The 12500-nt window shown below is 37.0% G+C and overlaps 1 protein-coding gene across 3 annotated transcripts in view; it reads right to left on the reverse strand.

Moving 5' to 3' along the window:
• The window catches only part of LOC115218747 (putative protocadherin beta-18), a 169314-nt gene that overhangs the window by 84337 nt on the left and 72477 nt on the right, over positions 1-12500 (reverse strand). The window lies entirely within an intron of this gene.

The raw sequence follows: 12500 nt of genomic DNA on the forward strand, positions 1-12500 counted from the left end.
TTCTGTTGGCCTGCTCGCTTAGCCAGCGGGGTGGCGTCATTCGAAGGTTAAAACAATGCGAATGCATTGCGACCAGCGAAGTGTAGCAACATCTGATGGTCTGGTCGGTCACGTGATCACATAGCATATACATGTAATATACAGATCAAGGAAGACTTAGAGTTATGGTGTGCATGATATGTGCCTCAGAATAAAATACGTTATGTGATTTGCAAGCAACCAGACAGAGTAGTGCCCTGCATTGAGGTTGAAGCAAAATTCATTGATTCAAAAGTGTAAGAATTGTCCAGCAACTTTTTTTGTCATTCTTCCTAGAATTCTCAGAAATGGTTCTTGTTATTATTTAGCCCCAGGTCAACCTCAGTGGAGCAGAACAATAGACACACATGTTCAAACCATGACTACCTCATGTTTTTCAGGCACAAATTAACTGGCGCTACATTCTTTCATTTCATATAATGTATGATTTCCTTTCTTTAATATGGTAAGGTGGGATTTTTGAGGGAGATTTGGCTGTTTTTGTAGCAGATCCAAGGATGGTTTACTGATTTCCTTGTTGGTTTGATGTTTGTGAGATATTATGAATGTTTCTTAGAGAAATTGAAAAGGAAATCAAGTCTCATAATCAGCTTCACTGGACACTGATTCACTTCCTATATCAATCAAATGAAGTTAGTAACCTTGGATGGTTTACTTGATATTCTGTGCTCACTGGAAAGGAACACTAATCATGAATTATGAAGAGGAAAATGTGAAATTTGAACCCTTTTGATAAGTCTTTTTCTCAAGAATTTTCAACAGATTCATGTTCCCTTACTATCATGGAAACTTTTCCAATAGGTTTTCTCTGAATTTCTATGGATCCAGGGCAGGTAAAAGACTAGGAAGCACTATGTGAAAAACCTATGTTATCTTCGACAAGGTACCTTATGAATTCCTTGCAACAAATTAAACAACACGGGCAGTAGATTTACAGAGTTAATAGCACAGCAGAAAATGCTTTTGCAATATTGCTCTGGTTCTTTGGGTACTGAGTTCAAATCCATCAGAAGTTAACTTTGCTTTTAAGCTTATTACAGCATTTATTCTTTAATGTCTATTTTTCTATGCTTGCATGGGTCAGATGGAATCTATTGAGACAGATTTCCTTGGCTGGATGCTTTTCTTGTTGCCAACCCATACCCATTTCCAGGCAAGGTAATATTTCTCCATGGCTAGACATGTTTCTCATGGAAGACTGGAAAGGAACAGCATAATTTATATGAGTTATACTTGTTTTTTACCATCATGTGCATCTATCAAATCTACTCACAAGGCTTTGGTTGGTCTGGGCCTATAGCAGAAAGCAATTGTCAAAAATGCCACATAGTGGGATTGAATCCAAGATCGCACGGTTAGAAAGCAAACTTCTTAACCACATGGATAAACTAAAGTACTGGTCAAGTTTAATGCATTAGTAGGATTGTTTGTACATCAGGTAAGATATCTCGTGATACTTGTTATAGCTCTTTGATTTCTGAGTTCTTGGGTGATGAACTTAAACAATTCATCACCCAGTTTATAACTCTCATTTGGTTCCTGGGTACTTTAGCAAAGTTCCACTTTGTTGCAAGCATTCAATTCAAGTTCAAACAAGATGAGGACAAATATCCGTCAAATGTAAATAATATGAATAATGTAAATAAAGCTTTTATAGTTTTACTTTTTGTCAGCTCTTTTACAATCAAATAAACTACAAGAATCACATGATGAAGTGTGAACTAATATATTTAATTAGAGAACACTGTCCCACAACCATTATTTTAATTAGTTAATTAATTAATTAATATTACACTCATAGTCCAGAGAAACGATAATAAAATTTAATGATTAAATCTGATTGAGAACAAGGATGATAGCACCAAAATCTAAATTATGAAATAGAAATTAAGCACTATATTGAAATAGACCCCTCCCATACACACATGTGCATATGTGTACACACTCACACACAGATGCACACGTGCACACACAAACATGAGCACACATATTCTATTTGTTTGTGTCTATGTTTATTGTTTACGCTAGCTAGCTGAAGTTGTGTTTTTGTGTTTATGTGCCCTAACTGAACAGTTTGATAAATAGATGTCACCAAAATAAGTATTAGACAAAAATATGAACTAGAATCAATATTGTTGACTGGAATCTGTGAAGGTGGTGCTTGGCCACAGTCTAATGACTAAATCCAGTGAAAGAGAGTAATATAGTATCACTTGAAAACAGAGAAAACTGTGGTGCTTCAGAACGTGATGTACGAGAGAGTATTAAAGAGCAGACAAATAAATGTCATCTATGCTTATACAAATATTTGCAAACACAATGTGAGTGTTTTTTCATGTGTATATGTATATTCTTTTACTCTTTTACTTGTTTCAGTCATTTGACTGCGGCCATGCTGGAGCACTGCCTTTAATCGAGCAACTCGACCCCGGGACTTATTCTTTTGTAAGCCCAGTACTTATTCTATCGGTCTCTTTTGCCGAACGCCAAGTGACGGGGACATAAACACACCAGCATCGGTTGTCAAGCAATGCTAGGGGAACAAACACAGACACACATACGACGGGCTTCTCTCAAGTTTCCGTCTACCGAATCTACTGACAAGGCTTTGGTCAGCCCAAGGCTATAGTAGATGACACTTGCCCAAGATCCCACGTAGTGGGACTGAACCCGGAACCATGTGGTTGGTAAAGAAGCTACTTACCACACAGCCACTCCTGCGCACAGATATAAATATATTTGTGCATGTAAATAACTATACGTAAATATATATGTAGAGATATCTAAATCCTAAATGTGCATTGCATACATACACAAATGTATTTACACAAATGTATATTGATAAGGTGGGACATTTGAAGAACTATTTCTTTCAGTGTTGAATGTAATGTCTAGTTTTCATTAGTTATCATCATCATGATCATCATCATCGTTTAACGTCCGTTCTCCATGCTAGCATGGGTTGGACGGTTCGACCGGGGATCTGGGAAGCCAGAAGGCTGCACCAGGCTCCGGTCTTATCTGGCAAAGTTTCTACAGCTGGATGCCCTTCCTAACACCAACCACTCCGTGAGTGTAGTGGGTGCTTTTTACGTGCCACCTGCACTGGTGCCAGGTGAGGCTGGCATCGGCCATGGTCGGATTGGTGCATTTTACATGCCACCTGCACGGAGGCCAGTCGAGGCGGCACTGACTCACCATATTCTCACAAGATCCAATTTAACTTTTATCTTTCCAGGGTCCATATATTTTAACTTAACCAACTGCTTCCTACTTCAAAATTTTTGGGCCTTATGCCAGCATGGGCTGCAAGGCCAATGACCAGCATAGATTAACTGACCATTCAACTAGTTGTGAATCAAAAAGGTGGATTGTCTAATGACACTAGTTAGAAAAAGTCTTTTTTACAAACACAGTAAAAGCACACGTAACATAACAAGACATCCTTCTTTATACATGGGAGGGGTAAAGCAAACAAGTAAACAAAAAAAAAGGAAAAGAAATACAAAAACAAAAGCATATTTTTTCTTCATTTTCATCTTATTTTTTTTTATTTGTAGAATTCTTGAAAGTACAAGATTAAAAACACATTTTAATTGTGTTTGTTGTTCTGTAAAGAACATCTTAACCTTGATTCTTTTCTCCTGTGATTCCCTTTTGACACAAATGTCTTCCATTCATTTGGAGATCGTGAAAACAATTTAAGGTGTACTCGGGCATACATACATTGACAGCTATAACGACACCCCCCTCCCCTCCCCAACCAGTCTTCAACACTCGTTTCAGGTCCCTTTCCTTCTCCTTCTCCTTCTCCTTCTCCTGTTACTGCCTTCACTTTTGCACTTCTCAATAGTCCTGACACATCCCTTCAAAAGAAATTTCACAGGATTACGCTGACAAAGCTGAAATGAAAGGTTCGTGGATTGGAGCTCTCCTCACAATCCACTGATCAGGAAATGTTACTGTAATGTCATTTCCTCACACATCCATATAATTGCTTCTTTTTTTATTATTTTTAATTCAGTGATAACATCAAACATGACAATTCATGTGTTTAGTCTCCTTTTCCTTTGTTTGATTTTTTTCTTTTGTTTGTTTCAGTCATTAGACTGTGGCCATGCTGGGGCAAAACCTTGAAGAATTTTTAGTGAAATGAATTTACCCCAGTACCAATTTTTTTTAAAGCTTGGAACTTATTCTATTGGTTTCTTTTGCTGTACTGCTAGGTTACAGAGAAGTAAACACACCAACACCAGTTATCAAGCAGTCGTGGGGCATAAACACAGATACAGAAACACATACACACGTAGATATACCTGTATACACACATACACACACATATATATGATGGGCTTCTTTCAGTTTCCAAATCAATTCACAAGTCTTTGGTCAGCCAGAGGCTAAGGTAGAAGACATTGGTCTAAGGTGTCACACAGTGGGACTGAACCTGGAACCATGTGGTTGGGAAGCAAGCTTCTTGTCATATAGCTGTGCTTGCACCCATTTTCTTGAAATTTTTATGACAAGAAAATAATTTGAAACCTTTTTTTAGTGTGTGAATCTTTATATGCAAAAATATCAGGGGTAGGAGTGTGTATATCAGTATGTACCTGAGTATAGTGGAGGTGCAATGGCCCAGTGGTTAGGGCAGCGGACTCGCGGTCGTAGGATCACAGTTTCGATTCCCAGACCGGGCGTTGTGAGTGTTTATTGAGCGAAAACACCTAAAGCTCCACGAGGCTCCGGCAGGGGATGGTGGTGATCCCTGCTGTACTCTTTCACCACAACTTTCTCTCACTCTTACTTCCTGTTTCTGTTGTACCTGTATTTCAAGGGGCCGGCCTTGTCACTCTCTGTGTCATACTGAATATCCCCGAGAACTACGTTAAGGGTACATGTGTCTGTGGAGTGCTCAGCCACTTACACGTTAATTTCACGAGCAGGCTGTTCCGTTAATCGGATCAACCGGAACCCTCGTCATCGTAACCGACGGAGTGCTTCCACCACCTGAGTATAATTGTGTTTGTCTGTTTTACATGTTTTGGGCATGTTGTTGTTGTTGAGAAGCAAAGTTATGCTTGAAGAATTCTAGCCATGACCATCACATTTAATTTTTTTGTTTGTTTGTTTTGCATTTCTATCAACACTATAGTCTGTGCCATTTTTTGTTTTCAAAATATTAGGTTGTAATTTTACTGTTATTTCTAGCATGATGAGGAACTACATAGAATCTCCTTTACCTATGTCTATTTCTGTATGTGTGTGTCTATGTGGGGGATCTAATTTTATTATATGATTTTTTTTTCCTAGGAAAGGGGTGGGGGAATGATTCGCATGCTAAATCAGAGACTTGTATCCTATATATAGTCTGTCTGATTCCTACTAAGCAGAATTATTCCATTTCTGAGATATATTTAAAATGTTTTTAGCAGAGCATTAATGGAAAGTACTTAAGCTCCAGGTAAACCCAATCTTTAGCCTGGCTATGGTAAACAATTCAAGGTTTTATATAGATAACAGATAACCATAAGAAATGCATCAATATCACAAATCATAGACTTCTCTCATTCAATATAAATCTTAGGTTGTTGTTTTTTACTGAGGCCAATCCTGACTCAGTACATCCATGAGCGAAGCTATTCCAGCTATGATCATCCAGTCTGTTTTCATATCAAAGACAAATGTATTTTCTGTATTTAAGATGATTATGTGGGATTTGAAGATGATTTGGTTGGCATTTGTAGCAGTTTGAGTTAATGTGTAAACAGTAGTGTAACCAGAATGTGTTCCACCTGAGAAGCTCTCGAACTTGCTGCTTCCCATTCCCTAGACAGGCTAATATATGGTGTTATGCCCTTGCTTGATGGGGCTGGGTCATTTCAAATTAGTGGTCCCAGAAGCATCATCATGCATAGAGCCAACAGATCAACCAGTGCTCTCCATCACTGGCAGTCCTGTGCCAGCCCTTCTACATTCTCCAGGGTGATGTCAAGCTTCTGGAGATCTTTCCCAATCATGTCCAGCCATCTGGTGTGGGGCCAGTCGAGAGGCCTCTTCCAGCCCACAGCTGCTGAGCAAAATGTAGGACAATCGTGCAGGAGAAGAACTTGTCCATACCAGTACATGTTATTGATAGCTACGAGAGGGAAGGCTGTAGGCTGATGCATGCACACATACAGTTCTTTGTTGGAAACAAGGGAAACCTAACCCTGGAGGTCAACCACAGATGTGGCCTGGCTACTACTTATGGAAGCCCCTCTTGTGCCATTACTTTGTTTAATGGAAGATAAAGCTCTCTGCATCTGCAATGCATTGGTCCTCTCCATTCTCCTCTATGGAGCAAAAACATGTCTCCTCTCGAAGGCCTTAGCAAAGAGGGTTAGTGGATTCAATAGCAGAACCCTGAGGCTTATACACCAGAACCAAAAGTGCCATCCTTGTAAAAATGCCACCAGAAACAAACCACTCTCATAACCCATCATTAACTAGACTACTGTGTGTAAAGGTTTTATATTTTTCCAGAGAATGCAACAGTTTATCATTCCAGTATAAAGAGTGCAATAGTTTATCATTCTCCCTTTGAAAAACAATGACAGATCCCATAAATAGATATGCTTTCAATTTTTTTCTCTTTATAGATATAATTAACACACCATTTATGAATGTTGAACAGAAAGCACAGAAAAAATATTATGCAATACTTAAATATGTTGCGTTATATTTTCTGTTCAAATCCTCTTGAGATCAATGTTGCCTTTCATCTATCTGGGTCTGACAAAATTAGTTTTAGATAAGTACTTTGATTAATTTAATTAGCTAAATCCATTCCTCCCAGACCTGACACTATATGCCTAACTTAAAGGTCAATGTACTTAGAATTTTTTAACTTTGAAAATAAGCTTCATCATCATCATCATCATCATCATCATCATCATTTAACTTCTATTTTCCATGCTGGTATGGGTTGGACAGCTTGAACAGAACTGGTAAGGCCAGGAACTGCAACAGGTTCCATAGTCTGTTTTGGCTATAACTGGGTGCCCTTCCTAATGCCAAGCACTCCATAGTGTACTGGCTGCTTTTTATGTGGCACCATCACTGGTGCTTTGTAAGTGGCATCCTGGTTTTATTTGGCACCCTGGTTTTAGGATTTCAATTCTTATTTCTTTACTACCCACAAGGGGCTAAACACAGAGAGGACAAACAAGGACAGACAAAGGGATTAAGTCGATTATATCGACCCCAGTGCGTAACTGGTACTTTATTTAATCGAACCCGAAAGGATGAAAGGCAAAGTCGACCTCGGTGGAATTTGAACTCAGAACGTAGCGGCAGACGAAATATCGCTACGCATTTCGCCCGGCGTGCTAACATCTCTGCCAGTTCGCCACCTTAGGACTTCAGTTCTGTTGTTATGGGTGGGTCTTTTTATGTAAAGCAATGTGCCCCATATCTCGGTCCCCTGTCATCTCCTTTACAAAGTTCAGCATTTTGAGATCAGCCTTCAAGATTTCATCCCATGTCTTTCTGAGTCCTCCTCTTCAACAACTTCCCTCCACTTTAGGGATCAGTACTTCTTTACGCAACTGTCCTTATCCATCTGCATCACATGACCAAACCAGCACAGTCTCTTCTCTTGTACACCACATATAATTCTTCTTATGTTCAACTTCTCCCTCAATACACCAATGCTCTGTCACAAAAATTTTACAAATTTTATGTTAATATAAAAAGTACAAATTTGTATCAGTAAAAACCTGAATATTGATTTACAAATTTTGTATCAAACCAAAATTTCACAAGGAAAACTTATAGATCTCAGTACATTACTGGTATGCATTTCATAGACTTGGAGGGAATGGAAAAATATACTGCAAAACATTTGTACAAGCATTTTATCATTTCTATCATTCCTATGTCTAAAAAATATTGAGTTATTTTTAAAGAAAAACAAATCAACAAAAACATAAAATTTAATTTAATTTCCACTAAATTTATTTTCTGTTTAGCATTATGACAGTTAATTTTCTTAAACAACATGGTGAAAAAATATCAAAGAGAGATTAGAGAAAATAAACAAATATTTTTAAATGTATGCAAATATTTAATTCCTTATTTTACTCTTCTTAACTAATACACAGAACTTTCTGTTATTATCCAATTTTTCTATATTTCACTTTGAATTATTGACAGGTTTAAATTTCTATTGCTAAACTGTTTATATGATTCATATACATATAAGAAATATAAAAAAAACACTTTTATGGAATGGGGATGTTTTGTCAAACTTATAACTGTAGAAATTTCACTGAGAAACTTATTCCATTCAGTGGTATAAAAGATCCATGGGCATATAAGATGCTCCTTAATTTTGGCAGTGCCCATTCAAGAAAAATTATTTTAGTGCATTAAATTTTATGGGAAATTTGGTTTTACGTATAGGATCCAGGGTGATGTTTTGAGACATATTTGGAGGGAAAAAATTTCTCTTATATACCATCAGATATGGTGTGTGTGTATAGTATAATAGAGGGTTGATGAACCCATTAATGGATATTTTCTTACCAATCTATTGAATATGGAAAAACTAAATGAAAGAACAAGACATTAATAAAGTGTGGTGCCTACAAACTACTTTTCTTTAGGATCCTGTTCTCATCTAAGATGCAATATACGTTTATTAAATCAAACCCAGAATTCATTTAAAACGTTTTTTGTCAGGAAAGAAGACAGTGTCTGTGATAATTCACAATACCTCTAAAACTAGTGAGAGAGAGAAAGAGGAAATTATCCTCAAATTAGAGACTTGGTTTTAATGTTTGCAACAATTTCTACATTGACCCCCGTACTTAACTGGTGCTTATTTTATTGATCCCAAAAGGATGAATGGCAAAGTCAACTTTGGCAAAATTTCATCATCATCATCATCATCGTTTAGCATTCGCTTTCCATGCTAGCATGGGTTGGACGGTTCAACTGGGGTCTGGGAAGCCAGAAGGCTGCACCAGGCCCAGTCTGATCTGGCAATGTTTCTACGGCTGCATGCCCTTCTTAACGCCAACCACTCGGATGGCGCTTTTTACGTGCCACCGGCATGGGGGCCAGGCGAGGCTGGCAACAACCACGAATGGATGGTGCTTTTTACGTGCCACTGGCACGAGGCTCAGAATGTAAAGATGGATGAAATGTCACTAAGCATTTTGCTTGGCATGCTAATAATTCTGCCAGCTTGCCACCCTGAAGTAGGAGTCAGAAATTGATTAATGTTTTATGTATCAACACCAAACGGAAGAATGAAAGGTAAAATTGGATCAGGTTGGATTTGAACTTGGAATGTGAAGAACCATAAAAAAATAGCACTGATATTATGTTTAATACTCTACTGATTCAGCTAATCTAACAGAGTTTTTTACTAGGAACAAGAAGAACTTACTACCTTTTCACAATACTTGTAGAAGCTTTTAAGCCGTGAAGAATGATAATATTTATATCATTGATAAAAGTAATGTCTTCAAAAATGATATAAAAAATACATGAATAAATTCAAAAGGAAATGTCTAGAAAAACTTTTAAAAGCAAAAATATAAAAAATAAATAACATTTACAGATGAAACTAGTCATTTTGCTACATACTTGTTAATGTCATTAACTGTAATGGGAGACATTGTCTAGTAGAGACAGTCAGTTGACTGAGAAGACTGAATTCAAGTAAATAGCCATTAATAGCATATATTAGACTTTTTAGAATATATACATGAAAAATGAACAAAAATAATGTACAAAAGTCAACCAAAACCACATTAATGTAATAAGCATTCTGAACATTAGATAATAATGATTGTACAATTTTATAAAATATATTGCACAAACATTGGCGGTAATGATAAGATACAGCAAAATAAAAGACCTCAGAAGAATGATCTACAGTTAATCAAAATGCAATATCACTAACATTAGTGTGTTGGTCATAAAATCAATTTATACTGAATAAGGTTCAATAAAACCATTTGCAAATGTGTGAAATTCAGTGAAAAATTTAGTTACTCAACTGTGTGTTAGAATATAAAACGAAGAAAAAGATAGAATATTTTCAAGCGGAGAAGAGAAAACTCATTAAAAATGGAATTTCATATTTTCATCAAGAGCTGCTTACACGGAGATATGTGCTTGATTTTGCAGTAATTAATTATAATTTAATAAGTAAATACATAACATAAATAAAATTACTTATGTGCGAAGAGGAATTTTATGCATGGATGTGTAGCTACATGAGATTATATCATGTATATCAATTATCCATTCACTTCCATTTAACCTCAATCAGCAGTGATGAAATATGTTCTAATGAGAATATTATATATGCTCCCACACATCCATTTGTGTATAGTGATGTGTGTTTGTATGTGTATACATGAATATAGATAAAATATGTAATATGCTTCCATATAATATACACACATATACACATACAGATAAATATCTGTGTATACTCATGTATATACACACACGTATATATAAATGTGTATTCATACATACACATACATACCCACAAATGTGCATGCATCCACACATACACACACAGTTACATTAATATTTTCATAAAGTAGAGTTAACAATAACTCCAACAAAAATTGAGATTGTACACTTTCATCCTGTGGTGTAAAATCTCAGTTTTAAGAACTGTTTTATACATACACACTATACAAATACATACATACATACATACATAAATACATACATACATACATACATACATACATACAGATATATATATAGAGAGAGAGATATGTATATATATATATATATATATATATATATATATATATACATGTGGAGGCACAATGGCCTAGTGATTAGGGCAGCGAACTTGCGGTCGTAGGATCGCGGTTTCGATTCCCAGACCGGTCGTTGTGAGTGTTTATTGAGTGAAAGCACCTAAAGCTCCACGAGGCTCCGGCAGGGGGTGCTGGGGATCCCTGCTGTACTCTTTCGCCACAACTATCTCTCACTCTTTCTTCTGTTGGCCTGCTCGCTTAGCCAGCGGGGTGGCATCATTTGAAGGCTAAAACAATGTGAAGCACATTGTGACCAGCGATGTGTAGCAACATCTGATAGCCTGGTCAGTCACGGTGATCACAGTGATATATACATATATACACACACATATATTTATATAGGTATACACACACACAAGGGTGGGGTACTGAAAAGTTCCTGGTTTTGGTTAATAGAAAATACAGAAGGATCAGTTAACTATGATTTTATTCAACATATTCCCCTCTCAGATTCACACACATAATGCAGCAATCTTTCAGTATATATGTATACAAGTATGTGCTTTGACTACAGCATTAGAGCAATTTAGCTTTTATTTCTAGCAATGTAAGTTGTTTCTAAAGCCATAGTCTCATTTAGTGACTGTTATAATGTTCCTTTTTGGTGAAATATTGCAAAATGTTGTCTACTTTAATCTTCCGTATACACATTAGTGATTTGCTAAATCATCCATAGATTTCCTATGATGAAAACATATATACTGGTAGAGAATTAAGCAGTCCTTCAGTTTTTTGAAACAATGTAAAAGAACTTGGAAGGTTGGGCCTCCAACCAGGCCTTCTGTGATATACTTAAAGCCAGGAACTTTGTAGCACCCCATTGTATATATATATATATATATATATATCATCATCATCATCGTTTAGTGTCCGCTTTCCATGCTAGCATGTGTTTGGACGGTTCAACTTGGGTCTGGGAAGACAGAAGGCTGCACTAGGCCCAGTCTGATCTGGCAATGTTTCTACGACTGGATGCCCTTCCTAACGCCAACCACTCCGTGAGTGTAGTGGGTGCTTTTTACGTACCACCGGCACAGGTGCTAGACGAGGCTGGCAAACAGCCATGATCAGATGGTGCTTTTTACATGCCACCGGCACGGGGGCCAGGCAAGGCTGGCAATGGCCACGATCAGATGGTGCTTTTTACGTGCCACCTGCACGGAGGCCAGTCGGGGAGGCACTGGCAACGGCACGTTTGGATGGTTCTCTTACATGCCACCGGCACTGGTATCACAGCTACAATTTCCATTGATGTTGATCGATTTTGATTTTGATTTTGATTTTCACTTGCCTCAACAGGTCTATATATATATATATGTATATATTTATATATATAGTAATTTACTTTTGAAGAATAAGATTTACTGGTCATAATTCATGGTGTTATCAGTTGAGGAATTGTAAAGGCTTAGTTATAAGACCCAAACTGAAGATTTTTCAGAGAATTCCCAATGAGTTTGAAATGAAAATTTGTGCTTTGCTTCTTACTAGTATATTACACAGTTAAGAAAAGACTTTCATTTGAATTGTCTCAAGCAGCAAACATAGATGAAATCCATTAATATTTGATGTTCCAAGCAATAGAGCAATTGATATAAAACGTATTAAAACAATTACTGTGAAGAA

This window comes from Octopus sinensis, linkage group LG14 (genome assembly GCF_006345805.1).
Source record: "Octopus sinensis linkage group LG14, ASM634580v1, whole genome shotgun sequence".
Classification (NCBI taxonomy): Eukaryota; Metazoa; Mollusca; class Cephalopoda; order Octopoda; family Octopodidae; genus Octopus; species Octopus sinensis.